Here is a 12,179-nt window from a genome sequence, read left to right as displayed (position 1 = left end):
TGAGATGGCAACTGTTACGTGAGATGGCAACTCTTACATGAGATTGCAACTATTTGTATCTGATTCCCTTTCCAGCATCTGTTTGTCGCAAGGAGAGAGACCTTACAGACCTTACAGACATGTTCAGTGTTGTGGAGAAACAGGTGACCCCCAAAACAATACCAGATATCCCTAGAGTCTGTCCTTAAATTGTGTGTGTGTGTTGTGACTGTTCCTGAGTGCAACTCTTGCAAATGTGACAGAGTCCACAGTCCCACTAGGTATGTGGAGTAACAAGTTTTCAGTAGTCTTACTGGAAGTTATAGGTACTAAATTGGTACCCAGGTGTTTGGTGTAGAGAGTAGAGACAAGCCTGTCTACTCAGAGATGTGGAAATTGTTACCAGTTATGTTAACTAATAACTTTTGTTGTTAGTTTTCACAGAAAGCAGCCTTTATCAACACTGAAGTTGGTTGAAAGCCAGAGAGACTTTCAGCATTGACATATAGGACCACCAGTGCAGAACAGGGAGAAGACAGAGGGAGAGGAGCATCAACTTGAGAAACAAAAGGCTTGATGTGTACCTGTTTGTTTGTGTGGGTTTTATTTTACAAAGTCAAGTAAAATAATATGATTTGTCTGATTATAATTCTTCCCAACGAGATCTGAATTGTGAACAGACAGTTTTATAGGACTGTTTGTCACGAATGTAACTTATTTGCAGTTATAAAATGCAATCAGTGAGTTCTAAGGTTTAGTGGTAACATAGGTCAGGCTGATTGGTGATGGGATTTCGCTGTCTGCTGAAACTCTACAGTGAAGCAAATTTTAGAGATGTGTTTGTCCTGCACTGAGCATTTTATAATGCTTCTGGTTTCACTGATAAGCACTTTGAGTGTAAGGTTTTTTTCTGTTTTTAAGCCTAGCCTTTTCAAAGTAAATTTAATTTTGTGCATGGTACATAGACATTTATTACATTATGCCCTTACACTAAGCAAAAGCCCTTTTCTTCCTTTCAGTTTGTCAACCCAGTTATTTTCATTGTTATTCTTTCATAACTTACCTTTGCAGTGTATTAGCCAACTAAAAATCATAGCATCTGCTTAAAAGTATGATTTGAAAACATTTTAATTCTCTTTGTTTCTGTGCTGTTTCATGAGTTGTTAGAAGTTATGTTCTCACAAAGGACAGACATGTTTTCTCTTCCATTTATATTTAAAAAAAAAAAAAAACACAACCCCCCAAACTTACATATTTACTCTTGGAACTTAATTTCTCAAAGGCTTGCTTGGTAAAACTGTAAGACCTGACTGCATTTTTTTTATATAAATATATATTTTAGCGCTTCACTCAGTGTTCTACTGCCTTCAGTAATGCCCTGCACAGATGCAGGTGCTTAACCTAGAAATAAAATGTGAGATTTTTCCACCTCATAACATTGCTTTTGTATTACTCAGGTGGCACAAAGGGAATGGAAGCAATGTTTTTACCCTACCTAGAAATTCTGCCTTCATGAGACTTCTTTGCTATCAAACCCATCACGATACAAGGAGCAGCTTCTTCTGGGCAATTTTCAGGGAGCAGGCAATCTGTAAAAGAAACTTGTTATCTTCTGTATGGCAACACGCCTCTCAGGCTTTTCTTGCTTGTACATACAAGGTAAATAAAGAGACTGAGAAATCAGCCTGATGAGTACAGTGAAGAAAATGAGGCCTGTCAGTGTATAAATGTTATGGTCACTAATGCTGCAAAGCACTTGGATATAGTGTATCCTGTAACTCAGCTGCTTATTAGCCTCTTGCTAATTGCCACTGACAGTACATTTAAATTATTGTGCCAGTTTTCTGGCAGCATTATATGAGTTCTAATCCATCCTTTTCTGATTTGACTGATCAGTTTTGTGTTGCCGTGATGTTGTATGAAGTTTTAATTTGCTCATGAGAAATTTATTTCATGTGGGGCTGTGCAACTTTCCAAGATCATTTCTGCAGTGCACTGCATGTTATGCTTGTCCTGTGCCTGAATGAGGAAATACCCAAGCAAATTCAAAATGAATTAGGTCAGGTTGTGGATTAGCTGCAGCAGCACGGAGCTCAGCAAAAGCCATTTAATCTGCCCGCTTGTATAAATACTGCTCTGCCTGCCCCTCTCCCTAAAGAAGAAAAGCAATTTTGTCCATTTTCAACAGAGTAATTCTCATGGGCCTCTTTTTCAACATAATTTATGTGTATTAATCACAGCCCAGTTTTCTTCCCTGCCTGTCCTTATTGTATTATTCTGATCTGTTTTGAGTGGATGACAATTTTAACAACAGAAGCACAAAGTTCAAGGTCAAAAAGGATCTTTTGTGTCTTGAGAATATCTTCGAAAGTAAATAAAAAATAAATCTATAGCATAATGAATCAGAAGAATTTACATCACCGTAAAATCACTTCAGGAAAAGAACTGGGTTACTGACTTCTATAAACTTCTCTGTTAGTGTGTTAAACTTCCCTAATGAGCTTTTTTCATTACTGGCTAATTAAGTAAAGTGTTCGTAAAGTGTTCTGTTCTATTATTGCCCCTTGTACTCACAAAGCTGCTTTTAGTGTCCGTGTTCAACATGCCCTTTAGAAAATAAATTTGCTTATTTTTCAAGTCTTCCATGTAAGTCTCTATTCTGCATCTTCTGATAAAACGGAGGCTTCGTGTCTGTTGCATATAAATAATGACATTAGTTTTGACCCAGCGGCTTAGCCAGAACTGAAGGTTCTGTAAAATTAGCAGTTAGGAAAACAAGCTGCTAATATCCAGATATATTTGATGCAATTATCGTTACAAAAGAATAAGCAAATTCTCTTGTGTGAGCAGAACCCATCAAACAAAAAAAACCTTGTTCACAGCTCAGCACTAAAGCTGCCAGAGAAGTGCCTCTTCCACCATTTTTTCCTAGGCCCATACTCTGTATTTTTCTGCCTTTTACACTCCTACTTTGATAATTGTCTCACTACTGCTGCTCTGTTGCATAATTTGCCAAAACTTCGCAAATGCCATAGGCTTTCTTCTCATTTGGAGGACCAGAGGCGTTTGGTTCTGTCATACTGATCTCTCTCCTTCCTAAATGAAAAGCAACTAGAATATATTCCTAACCTCCAAGTCTGCCTTTTTCTTCTGTGCTATATATCTGAGGATATATGGAATAATTTATTTAGTCTGCCCATTAAAAAAATAGTAACATTACCAAATCTTACAGTTGTGCCCAGATGGGCAAAATATTTTCTGTTTCTAAATACCTGTGTCACTACTGATAGATTTCTTTAATCCACTTTGCACAGCAATTTTTATTTTGTTTTCCTAACACATACTTTATGCTTGCAAATGCTATTGAAAAATCGTTGAGAGCTCTGTGGAAGCTGCCATTGTAGTAAATAGTCATATAAAATTATACTGGTCATGCTGTCTGTTCCAATTAAACTCATAACATTTTTGTGTGGGGTATACAAATGTATATAGTAAACTGGACAGAATGGGTCCTTGACAGTTCTGTTAGAATTATATTTCTTCATGGCATAACTTGAGAAAAAATATAAGCAGTCAGCCTCTTTTTCTGAGATGAAAGTGCACTAAAATACACAGTTCAACAGTAAATTGCGGTCTAAAAATATTCAAATATTCTACCTTTCCATCACAGCCACAAAAGCATCTTTTTCAGTTACATTAAACACTACCTGAAATTAAAGGACCAGCATGTACAAACGGGATTAACTTAATCTGCTTGTACGAGCATGTTATGCTGCTTGCTGCTTAATGCCTTCTGGTTTTCCTTTCTTAGCATTCAAAGTAAGAGTGGGGCAGTACCTGACAAGGCACAGGGTCTGGTGCCCATTTTTGTGCTTAGCACATTTGCTGTTCCACTTCAGTTATACAAAGGAGTATTTTTTTGTGGCAGAGCAGAGCGTGCTGACGCTGAAACTTCTGTGGACACTTAAAATACTACTGAGGCATTTCTCTCACTAGCAAATGTTGAAAAGTGGGAATTCACATTCCAGTGTGGGATTTTTATATGCATGTGAACAGTAAAAGTTGGAGGGGAAGGAGTACTGAGGGATAAAAGAGCCAGAACAATTCAATTATCAATCCCAGATTTCCTCTATGAATTCATTACAAAGCACTGGAACAGTGTGTTAATCATTTTATTGGCTGTAAGCTGATATAAGCACAGTGCATGCTGGCACCTCTAACTTCCATCATTTGGGATCTTAGAAAAGTAATATAAATATTCTGGATAGACCACATGAGTCAAAACATTGGGTGGCCTGTAAAAAATGCCATCATCATCTAAATAAAGATGTGTCAGGGAAATTTGTTACAAAAGAACAAAAGTAAATGGATTAGTGTTTGAATTCTTTGAAGCAGTTTTATCATACGTGTAGCGGACATGGTGCTGCAAGGCAACTCAGCTGTGGCTCTCTGGGACCTCCATCTTTTAGAGCTGCTTTGGTAGCACTTTCAGCCAGTGCTTCATCCTTCAGTGATCATAGAATCATAGATCAGTTAGGGTTGGAAAGGACCCTAAGATCATCTAGTCCCACCCTCCCTCCCATGGCAGGGATGCCTCACCCTAGACAGTGTCACCTAAGGCCCCCTCCAGTATGGCCTTGAACACTGCCAGGGATGGAGCATTTACCACTTCTTTGGGCAACTGTTCCAGTGCCTTACCACCCGCACAGTAAAGAACTTCTTCCTTATATCTAACTTGATGATGGTACACTGTCATCTTTAGAGCCTGGAAATGGAGGAAATGTTCTGACTTGGTGGCACATCCTGCACACCAATTAATTTGTTTGTAAATGATGTTTACAAACAAATCCCAAACTGATGGTTTTGGAGGGAAAAAAAAAAAGAAAAAACAACAACAAAAAAAAAAAAAGTCACTGGAACCAGTGACTTGGTGATACACACTTTTCCTGGTAAAATGTGGAATGTCAAATCCAAACCCAAAGCTATCCATGTCCACTGCCTTCAAATGGCAAGTGAAGTAAATAGGTCTTATTTATGTCATTCAGTATGTGACATACTCTCTTATTCCCTTGCATGCTTAAAAGATAATGTTAAAAAGATGTGGTTCATTCCTATAATTCTCTGCATATGATTCTTCGACTTAACAGACTGTGCATTTAGTGGCCATAGGTAGAGAAAGCAAAAATTACAACTGATGAGAGGTAGTGAATAGGATATATAGTTGTAACATTCACTTAGCTGAGATGCATTCATCACAGTAAAGTTTGATTTTTATATTATTGATATGGTTAATTTTCTCTTGTTTTGCTGGAGGCACCATTTAATTATGTCTAGCTAGATGCAGTGTATTTCTGGTGAATGTATTTCATAGAAGCAGTATACCTCTGCTTTCCCTCATCCCAGTTCTGTGGCCATCTAAAGAGGACAGCTGGGAAGAATGGTCTCTAGGTTGCTCAAGGGAGAAATGTTTATCCTCAGAATTGCAATTTCTTAAGGAAATGTTTATAAACATATAAAAACATATAGACATCTAAGTGTTTTGTTTTGGTTTACTTTGTTATTTTGCCCTGGAGTGTGTTTAATTTTGTTAAAGTCAGCCTAATGGACTGTAAGAAAATGAAAATGTGCAATTGCAGAGCAGCTAATGAGACTGTATACCAATAACACTGACTTCAACCCAGGAAGGCTGGGGCTGTGTGCCCTTTTATGGCATTTGTCTATCTGCCTATTTTCAGCCACTTATATTAGTACTTAATATATGGCTCTGTAACTGATTGAGAATTCCAGAAGTAAGGTTCATATTGCAGCCACAACTTGTATTATTTCTTCAACAAGCATTTCTTCTCCAGGTACTGTAGCAGTTGGTAGGCAAGTATTTAACAATATATGATTACTCTGTGTGTATTCAAACTTGCTTAAATGGCATACTGGACAGGGAAGAGAAGTCAACAAGACATCAGTATTACTATTGTAAATTGTCCAGACAATCAAAACAGCATTATCAAAAATAATAAATAAAAGAAGTAAAGAAAAATATTTATATTATCATGGTCTTGTGCAGCAGTGTTTAGCACCGCCTGGACACATTCCTGTATAACATTATCTAGGTGTTCCTGCTCCGGCAGGGGGATTGGACTAGATGATCTTTCGAGGTCCCTTCCAATCTCTAGCATACTGTGATACTGTGAAAGCACAGCTTATGACTGCATTTCATGTATGACTTTATATTCACATAACCTGTAATTATCACAAAATTATTTTGTTAAAGTTTCTTTTAGAAATGCAGTCTTAAGACCTCTGCCTTGCATTTTGATTTTAGAATGGAATATAAAAGCTTTTTATTCTGAAAATTGTTCCTTCATGCAGAACTTAGTTATGGAAAAGAGATTTTAAACTGTTTTGAATTATTTTAGCTGGAAATTGTCACACAAATATGAAGGAAATCCATTTTCTCTATTAAAAATGTTCTTTGCATTTAATAGGTCTAGATAGAATGCAGTTAGGGGGGCATGCGTTTCCTTCTTAAACAAAAGGGATTTAAGGAAAATCTCCAGATTCATTATGACAGTTTCTCACAGTGGAGCAAGGAGGCATGCAAACCAGCACAGTCTTTAATGTACCTGTTGGGATGAAAGATGAAATTGCACTTCTGGTAGCAGATCGTTCTCCTCTCCCTTGAAGAGTATGACTCAAAGGCACTAGTCAAAGCTTTTTACCTCTTTTATTTTTGCTTTTTACCTCTTTCATTCTTGCTCGGTGGGGTTGGTTTGTTCTGTTTCTGGTGATTCTGGCAGCACCAACGGGCACACAGTATGGTTTTTGATCTTTTTGTGTGCTGTGTTTTATAGGAATGTAGGAAGTGAAGGTAGGAGCAGTGATCAGGGTTTTTTTAAGTGTTTGAACATCATTGTTTGAGTGAAAATATTGCTGATCCAGTACAGTAGTTGATAGATGTTCCAATGTCTGTCTGGAAATTACGTCTGTATAGAATGATGGCCTGGGAATTATGACAGAGAGATATTGTTGGGTCTGTAAATACATCAAGTGGATAAATATAAATGAAAGATAAGAATGATTGAAGCTGAAAGATATGTTGGTAAAAGAATGAATGGGTTTAAATTGGTGCAGTATAAATTTAGACTGAAAATCAAAAGAGAATTCTTAAACTTTAGAAAAATCAGGTTCTGTGCCCTGGAGCCTAAGGTACGTTTAAGACCTCAGCAGTCAACATAATAGTGTGATGGTACAAGTGACTCAGGTTCACTGTCTTTTTTTGCTGCCGTGGTTGCTGGAACTCTGTAGAAATTTTCCACATGTGAATATGTTGACTCCAGTTTTTGCCCCACTGGCTTTCTGCTAATGCAGCTGTTTGGCAAAAGTAGTAATTGTTGTCTCATCAAAATGGATATATGGTGGCAAATCTAGGAGTCTCCAGGCTAACCTGATCTACCTGGCATGAGCAATAATAGCAATGTCATGGAAGAGCCAGCTGCAAGACCACAAGATGCTGCTAGGCTATCATAATTCATGCAAGGCTGTTCTTCCATGCTGTGGTAACTACATGAAGTTACTACTGCTGAGAAGTTGAATAAGTGAATGCAAAACTAGGGTTCAAGAGTCACTTGTCTGTCTTACAGTGTAGATGTTACTTTAGAGAAATCAAATTTTCAGGAGAGCCAAAGATGAGTGGTTCCCATTTTGAAAATGACTTCGGCTTTGTTTTACAAAGGTAAAGGTATAGGGGTTTGTATTTTACAGAGATACTTATGTGCCTAAATATATTTTTAACCATGTATTAGCCTCTCTTTAATGTTTTATTTAAGGGAAGAAAATCACTAATCCTAAACTGTATGTGCATTTAGCAAATGGAAGACAAAAGACAGCTGCTTTCTCAGCCCAAAATATTCTTGAAAGTTAGTTATATGTATTGTGCAGCTGCTGAAAAATGGAGGGGGAGCACCATTTCATCTGAGTAGCAGATTGTCCAAAGACTGTATTAATTGAATTTTCCCCTTTTACAGACTTTAGTTCAAAAATCATTTAGATGTCATGTAAAAGTGATTTCCATACTGCTGGCTCTTTCACCAGTGATGGGTGTATGGAGGGAACAGATGTTTTCTGTATTTGCTTTCTATTTACTTTTTAAAGATATTAATGCTTCAGACACTACAGGAACAGTCAATACATTGTCATTCCACCTAGATGTTTACCACCCCTCTGTAGTGTGTGTATTATAGAATCATAGAATGATTGTGATTGCAAAGGACCTTAAGATCATCTAGTTCCAACCCCCCTGCCATGGGCAGGGACACCTCACCCTGGACCAAGTCACTGAAGGCTCCGTCCTACCTAGACTTGAACACTGGCAGGGATGGAGCATTTATCACTTCTTTGGGCAGACTGCTTCAGTGCCTCACCACCCTAACAGGAAAGAGCAACTTCTTATATTTAGCCTGAACTTCCCCAAAGTTTAAACCCATTACTCCTTGTCCTGTCACTACAGTCCCTGACAAAGAGTCCCTCTCTGTCATCCTTGTAGACCCCTTCAGATACTGGAAGGCTGCTATGAGGTCTCCAGCAAACCTTCTCTTCTCCAGGCTGAACAGTCCCAACTTTCTCAGCCTATCTTCATACAGAAGGTGCTCCAGTCCCCTGATCATCCCCGTGGCCCTCCTCTGGACTTGTTCCAACAGTTCCATGTCCTTTTTATATTGAGGACACCAGAACTGTACACAATACTCCAAGTGGGGTCTCACGAAAGCAGAGCAGGATCACCTCCTTCGACCTGCTGGTCACGCTCCTTTTGATGCAGCCCAGGATACGGTTGGCTTTCTGGCCTGCAAGCGCACACTGCTGGCTCATGTTTATTTTCTCGTCAACCAACAGCCCCAAGTCCTTCTCCGCAGGGCTGCTCTGAATCTCTTCTCTGCCCAACCTGTAGCTGTGCCTGGGATTCCTCCAACCCAGGTGTAGGAGCTTGCACTTGTGCCTTGTTGAACTTCATGAGGTTGGCATCAGCCCACCCCACAAGCGTATCAAGGTCCCTCTGGATGGCATTCCTTCCCTCCAACGTATCAACCGAACCACACAGCTTGGTGTCATCAGCAAACTTGCTGAGGGCGCACTCAATCCCACTGTTGCCAACAAAGATGTTGAACAAGACCGGTCCCAACACCGATCCCTGAGGGACACCACTCGTTACTGGTCTCCAGCCAGACATTGAGCCATTGACCACAATTCTTTGTGTGTGGCCATCCAGCCAGTTCTTTATCCACCAAGTGGTCCACCTACCAAATTGATGTCTCTCCAATTTAGAGACAAGGATGTCGTGTGGGACAGTGTTGAACGCTTTACACAAGTCCAGGTAGATGACATCAACTGCTCTACCCCTGTCCATCAGTTCTGTAGCCTCATCATAGAAGACACCAAATTGGTCAGGTGCGATTTGCCCTTAGTGAAGCCATGTTGCCTGTCACCAGCCACATTGTGGCTTCTTATGTGCCTCAGCATGCCTTCCAGGAGAATCTGCTCCAAGATTTTGCCAGCCACAGAGGTGAGACTGACTGGTCTGTAATTCCCTGTGCCTGCCATTTTCCACTTCTTGAAAATGACAGTGTTTAGCTTGCACTTGAACTGCCGTTTTGCTGGGTCAGTAATTGCAGAGCCATACCGGTTCAGCGGCACATTACCTGCTGTGTTAGCTCATCCATTTTGCAGAGCTTGAGTTGCAAATTGTGAAGAAAGGTGCAGAGGTGGAGCAAAGCATGGAAAAGATGATCTCCCCTTTCCGTGTTGATAATTCATGAAAGTTGAACAGCCCACAGATAAGTAAAAAGTTTTGAGTTGTATTCACAGCTGCCTAAGCAGGTTATAACATTATTTTATTTATTTATTTTTCATTTTCTAGCCCATCCTACAGAACTCATTTACTTACTGACATACCTAATTTGTTTATACTTGAAAAGAATCCAGACCTTCCTTTTGCCCTGGTTTTGTTTGTCAAAGTAATATGTGCCCTAGTAGAAAGGTCTTATAAGGGAAATATTGAATTCCTCCATATTGTTAACAGCTAATTTAATGTAAAGTTATAACTTAAATCTGGAATGAAAAAGACCTTTGATCGGGGAATGTTCTCTGGGATTTATTAAAAGCTATTATGGAGAAGAAATAAGAAGAAAGAAAATGTGCACTTTGATCATATAAAGCACAGACATCACTGGGGTATCTCACAGAGGGCAGGCTGCCATGGCTCTTCCAATCTTTCCTGCTAGTTTTCTGTTGTGTTTTTCTGTGGAATCTTTTAACGAATGAGTTCCCTAAACCACTTTTTCTAGCTTTTAAATCATAATTCATGTTTATGAAGGTCACAGAATGAATTCTTCTCCTTTTACTTTTTTCATATGCTGCTTTGTGTGGATTGCTACAGTAATTTGTGAGTTAGCTTTAGGGGCAGATGTAAACTGCCAGCGCTGCAGGTATCAGCATATAGGTATCACTCTGGTTTGCATCTGATACGTGCACAAGCAGTTTGTTTGAATGGCTCTGACAGTGAATATGTTCAATGAGTTTAATATTTCTATGTATGGGAGCCTTTGGCACTATTCTTATATTCATAGCAATTAATTGCAGTGTATCACCATATACAAATGAGGGCAAGCAGCAGCTTTAATTTTGCTGCTCTTGTTGGAGGTGATTCTGGGTTGTGTACGCATCACATACTTTTGTTCCAACATGCTGTTTTCAATTGCTCTTGATAGCACCTAATAATTCTTATTTCATAGCCCTGTGTCTGTCTCAAATGTCATGGATGAGTCATATTACCCATCCCGAGCATTAACATATTTAGACCACCTTTGTTAAGTGTGTTTATAGTAGTTAATGATATCTTAATATATTTATGGTATTAAAGAATGTCAACATCTGTAATACTCAACTACAAAAGCAATCAAGTAATTTTTCAGATTGTTACCCTCATATAAGAATTCACATATTTATGTCATGTATCCAAAATTACACAAGACGCTCAGACTCTGTGAGGAAGATCTGATGGTCATTTTTTGCCATCCATTTTTGCTGCTACTTTTTTGTTTACATTATTAGCTAATAGCTTTGAAGCAGAATATATTTCCATAAACTTTCCATAAACAAGGCAGCTTAGGCATGGATTCCATTTGCATGTACTATATCTGACTGCATAGTATGGGGAATTATTTATTATACTATTTACAGGTTCATAAACACAAGTTGGTCTGATGTTGGGTCATGTGTGCCAAGACCCACAATCAAATAGAAACGGTACCATATGAAATGTTATAGCTTCAGGTAAGAGATACATTCCCTCAGTGCCTTGATAATGTACCTCAACCCATAGTTTTCACATCTCAACAAATAACTCATCTTCATCTTGTCTAGATATCTCACTTCAAAAATTGTGCAATTCAGACGCAGTGCTCTGTATGTTGCAGACCTGTTGTCCAAATCCGTGTGTTTCTGCAGCATATCTGTCTTAGTATCAATTACTTTGAACCAGTTATTCCCAGATGTCAGGAAAGGATTTTAACTTAGAGGAAAATGGAGCTCTTCTGCTCCCATCTGCTGTTTTTTGTTTGATACCATATACAGGCTGACAATTACCAGTATATTTCCTTTAAGACTGTTCATATCAAGCGTCAACGTCAAAGTACAGACTTTGGGGAAGGCACCTGGTAGGTGACTTGAGAGAGCATGCAAATTGAGTATTGAAGTGTTCCTGTCCTTCAAGGAGCCTTTCCTTGAATCTGGAAACACTACATAGAAAATAAAGTGTTTATTTAAGTGGTTTTAAGCTTTAAAAAAAATAAATGTAACTGCTCAAATGTTTTGGTATAATCACAAAGGCTTTTGATAGATATTTCACTGGTAACAAGAAGAAACTAAAAATAAACCATGTTAGTTTCTCTGGCAAGCCACTTATGCCTGAACTTTTGGTCCTCTAATGTTTAATACTACAGACTGCATAAACGCAGTGCAAGCAAGGTTGTGTATGTGCATGGTTTGCACTCCCTGACAGCCAACAAACATGAAGCAGATTTAAAAAAAAAAAAATAAAACCCCAACAAACACTATCAAGTGAGTTGTAAAATGAACAGAAAATAGCATCACAAAAAAGAAGGGGTGTAAGTATATTTGGAGTTGTTCCCTTGCCATAGATACTACATTCT

The 12,179-nt window shown here is 38.7% G+C and overlaps 1 protein-coding gene across 1 annotated transcript in view; it reads left to right on the top strand.

Moving 5' to 3' along the window:
- Positions 1–12,179, top strand: part of NRG3 (neuregulin 3) — a 162,895-nt gene that overhangs the window by 65,229 nt on the left and 85,487 nt on the right. The window lies entirely within an intron of this gene.

This window comes from Pezoporus occidentalis, unplaced genomic scaffold (assembly GCF_034315485.1).
Source record: "Pezoporus occidentalis ecotype Australia unplaced genomic scaffold, CSIRO_AGI_Poc_V1 ctg204, whole genome shotgun sequence".
Lineage (NCBI taxonomy): Eukaryota > Metazoa > Chordata > Aves > Psittaciformes > Psittacidae > Pezoporus > Pezoporus occidentalis.
This window is presented reverse-complemented; position numbering and strand designations above follow the sequence as displayed.